Source organism: Simochromis diagramma, unplaced genomic scaffold (genome assembly GCF_900408965.1).
Source record: "Simochromis diagramma unplaced genomic scaffold, fSimDia1.1 OVJJ01000645.1, whole genome shotgun sequence".
NCBI classification, from domain to species: Eukaryota; Metazoa; Chordata; class Actinopteri; order Cichliformes; family Cichlidae; genus Simochromis; species Simochromis diagramma.
Window position 1 is genome coordinate 13,844 of NW_024387443.1, and position 4,807 is coordinate 18,650.

A 4,807-nucleotide genomic window follows, 5' to 3' on the forward strand; every position below is an offset into this window, starting at 1 on the left:
CAGCAACACACTGTGAGACAAACTGCACACAAACAGTTTGTGTGTTTGCTGATGTTTGTTGATAGAAACGCTGCATTTGAAATCACCTGTTTGTTCAGGTGCTGTGCAAAAAAGAAAGAAGAACAACGTCTCACTTTAACTCCTGACTATGACTCACAGTTTTGCCTCTTTCATCTCTTTTTATGTTTCATACCCTGGTGATTAGTACACGATCAGGATTGCCTTTCATGTGTTACTTTTTAGGTTCATATTGGTTTGATGTTTGATGCCTGCAGTGATGAAATAACTCTCCTTAAATTCCTCAGACCAAAAGTAACACATCTGTTTTTTAAATGTAAGGAGTAAAAGTAAAAGTAAAAGTAAAAACCCTCAGGTTACAAACAGATATTTTACTTCATTAAACAAAATAGTAACTGTTACATTGAGTTTATTATCATTGAAGAAATTAGAGCTTTATGGAAATATATAAAAGGAAACATAAAGAATAAATGAATCCACAGTAACCCTGTAATGAATATGATTAAATATTTTAATTGTTTGACAGCACTCATATATATTATATATTAATGTATACTTACATATTAGTGAATAGGCTTTTTAAAAAGTTGTATTTCACAGGAGAGAACCTGTGTTAAAAGATTGAAGCAAATATTCTTTATTTATTTCATTATATTGCATGAATATCTGTTACATGCAAGTTCAAAAAGTGTAATTGCATTCTGGCATATTGATCAATGATTGCGATTAAATACAGAAAATTGAGCGATTTATTTGATTATTTATGAGGTTATTATTTTTAATCTATTGACAGCACTACTTGTATCAATAAAAGAGCTGCAGCTTTCACTGACAGCACATCATGTGGTACTTTAACCTTTGTACTGTTTTCATCAATTAATTTTGCAGTTAACATGTGAACATGTTGGATGATCTGTCTGCTGTCACTGGGTGGTGCTGAGGTCTGAATCTGAGGGCAGCTCCTGGAATCACAAAGACAACAGAACCATCACAAACTGAAAAATAAAGTTTATCCCTCAAATCTGAAATAAAGCTGATCCTCTCTGTCCTCACACACTCGGGATCTGAAGCTCTTCTGTTACATATTTTCCTTTCTACAGCTCTGCTGACAGCTGACATATGAGCTGTTTATTAGATAAGGACAAAGCCTTATATACTAACAGATTCTGCAATGTTTACCTTTGAGTTGTAGGTGCTATGTAACTTGATAAAGATGAGATGATGGAGCAGGTTTCAGTCCTTGTTCAGTCTGCTGCTGCATTGTGGTCACCAACATACGCAGGCATTATAACTGGTGTTTCAGCGGTTGCCTGGGTATTGGACAAGAAATATTAAAGCTTCAAATTATTTCTCTCAGAGCATGTAAGCTGTACAGAGTAATGTCCATGTAACTGTGAACAATAACTTATTAAGAATCATCCAGACTGTTTCTTTTAACCAGAATATTTGAAACAAACTTTATTTTAACGTAAGCTACCAAACAGCTGTAGCTGGTTTCAGTGCATAAATATTGGGCTTTACTATTTTAATCTATAGTTAATGATTGAAAAATTATCTGAGCAGATTTCTTTATTTTTTTGTTCTCTGACCCCTCTCCCGTCTGCTAACATAGAGGAGGCGGGGTTTATGATCTAGCCAGACACTAGTGAGCGATAGAGACAATGTTTTCTACAGTCATTGGTTTGAACAGTCATGAATTATTTTTAACACCAGGTTGGATGTAATGTGTTAGAACTACCAGCAGGTGGGGATAAGAGACCTTTAAGGTGTTTGGTGCCACACTCCACCTTCAGGTTTAAAACTAGTGTTAATGGAGGGAGTTTGAAGGTTGAGTTTGTTCCACGACTGCATTTCACTCACTGCCTCTGTTTGTATCTCTGTCACTGCAGGACCAACATGGAGCGAGAAGTCAGCGCTCTCAGGAGGCCGACAAACCTCAACCAAGAAAGGGAGAGAAAACATACACCTGTGACGAGTGTGGGAAAGAGTTTACTAGGAAGTCTACACTAAAACAGCATCAGGTCATCCACACTGGAGAGAGACCGTTCAGCTGTGACTTGTGTGGAAAGTCTTTTTCCTGGAAGGATTCCCTAAAACAACACCAACTCATCCACAGTGGAGTTAAAGCACACAGCTGTGATCAGTGTGGCAGAGCTTTTACTCACAGTAGCAGCTTACAGAAGCATCTAGTTACCCACTCTGGAATTAAGGCATACAGCTGTGACATCTGTGGCAAAACTTTCAGCCAGATACAGAATCGAAATAGACACGTACGCATTCACACCGGACATGATGTGTACAGCTGTGAACAGTGTGGCAAACCGTTTATAACACATACAAAGTTACAACATCACATGTTTACCCACACTGAGGAGAGACCTTATAAATGTGACCTGTGTGAGAAGACTTTTAAATCTCCACATGACCTGAGACGACACCAACAGATCCACACCAGAAAGAGACTCTACAAGTGCAGTTACTGTGAGGTATGTATTTATATTGTTATCTTGTCATTTTAGCCTGACTGTTTGGAGCAACTCTGCAGATTAAACTGTGTTAGCATGTTAGCAATTCTACTGCATGGAAAAGCAGAACTGAGTGATTATTCAGTTATTTCATTTCAGTTATGATTTTAGTATTAATGTAGTATTATGATGGTAGTATTGTAGTTATTGCAGCCCAGTAAACGGTGTTAACTGAAACAGTAAAATGTAATTGGACGTCTGCAGAGGTGCTCTTTATTTCAGGCGACGTTCAGGATAAAAATGTTGAAGGACTGACTTACACTGTCTTTGTGTCTTTGTTTAGAAGCAGAGCGACACAGATGGATCCAGTTCTCAACCCTGTCATCAATGTGGGAAAGGGTTTCATTGTGACCTTTGTGGAAAAACTTTCAGTCAACGATGCGCCCTAAAAAGACATCAACGTAGACACACTGGAGAAGAACTGAAAAACTGCAAAGAATGTGGGAGAAGCTTCCCTACATCACATCACTTAAAAGAACATGAACTGATTCACATTGGGATTAAAAAGCACCTCTGTGATCAGTGTGGGTCATCTTTCATCACTGCAGGTCAGCTTAAAAAACACAAACGTGTCCACACAGGAGAGAAACCATACAAGTGCAGACACTGTGACAAAAGCTTCACACATTCAGGTAATCGTAACATTCATGAACGTACACACATGGAAGGAAACTACAGCTGTGACCAGTGTGACAAGAGCTTCAGGATTCTCAGTTCATACTCCGACCACAAACGATCCCACGTTACTAATAAACTGTTTCACTGTTACCAATGTGCCAAAACATTCAATTCATTATCTGCTCTGTGCAAACATCAACGTGATCACTCAGGGCTGAAATCACTCCCATCACAGGATCACTGTAACTCTGAAGAGACAGAAAGATCCTTTTCTAGTTTGAGGGTCAAACTTAAAACCCTTGAGATCAGGCTCCACAGAGTTCAGATGTAAAAATCTGATGAGACAGCTGTGAACAAAAATGTTCCTCTAGTAACATTTTAACCCTCAGGGGTCACCGGCATGTCAAAATCACATGACCAATTTAAAATGCAAGAAGATGCAGTAACCCAGAGTCTCCATTTCAACTGGAGTCGAAAGTGTGGACTTCAAACTATGTACCAGTTTTTAAATTGTGTTGACAGGCCATGTAAAACCAGATTTATGTTTAAAAAAAAATACACGCAATTTTAAAAAAAAGAAATAAAACAGCATTGTATTTAGAGCACGAAGAAAGGGTATAAGCGGCATGTTCTAAGGAAGGCACTAGCAAACATTCTCCGCTTGCAGGCAAAGAAATGAATAAATAAAAAGAACACCCCTTCCCTATTTGTGTTAAAGTGTACCACGTCAATCAATAAAAAACTATATGGCAACATGTGGCATTTGGTTGTTTAGGAAGATGGGGAAGTTTTAGGAGTGACGCCAGCAGTGTTGGTCAAGTTACTTGAAAAAAGTAATCAGTAACTAATTACTGATTACTTCCCCAAAAAAGTAATCCTGTTACATTACTGATGACTTATTTTCAAAAGTAATTAATTACTTAGTTACTTTTTAACAACACGATTTACAACCCGAATAGGTGATAAAGCGATAGATCTTTCAGCCCAATTCTACTTTTTCTACATAATCCATCATTCAAAATGTAATCAAATGAAAAAGTCTCTTTTTAAAACTTTTTTTATTAGTTTTAATCTTTTAACTTTATGCATCAAGCAAAAATTTAATTATATGCATCATTCTCTGACTGGAAGAAATTTGGTTTAAACCCATTTTCTACACATTCCAGCACATAAAATATTTTTTGTGTTTACACTCAGTCTTTCAAATAGATGCAAGTAAAACACAGCAGAAAATAAATAAAATCAAAGACTAGCGGTCCTGTTGCTCTATTTTCACCTGTAAAGCAGGAGTGGGGTAGGCGGAGGTTTACCCTGGTGCAGGTGTGCCGTGGTCAGTGGAAGAATCCGCGAGTTTCTCTGTGAATTTCCCATTACGTCGTAGCGCACTCGGTGTTTGCTTGGAAGTTTAAGGGGTTTTTTCGCTGTAAAAGAAGTTTTCTTCCCACGCACAACAGACGCTAATGTCGTATTACGTCGTAGCGCACTCGGTGTTTGCTTGGAAGTTTAAGGGGTTTTTTCGCTGTAAAAGAAGTTTTCTTCCCACGCACAACAGACGCTAATGTTTTTGTCACTTTTTATGGAATCAAACTCAAAGTAAGGTCAGTACTTCCACGCTTTAAACGCTGCACGCTCATACTCTCTCCCGC

The 4,807-nt window shown here is 38.0% G+C and overlaps 1 long non-coding RNA gene across 1 annotated transcript; it reads left to right on the forward strand.

Annotated features, from left to right (window-relative positions):
* The first annotated feature begins 2,134 nt into the window (after positions 1 to 2,134).
* Positions 2,135 to 3,707, forward strand: LOC120722530. The gene is made up of 2 exons (XR_005693504.1): positions 2,135 to 2,504; positions 2,827 to 3,707. It is a non-coding gene; the product is annotated as an uncharacterized LOC120722530 (long non-coding RNA).
* The last annotated feature ends 1,100 nt before the right edge of the window (positions 3,708 to 4,807 follow it).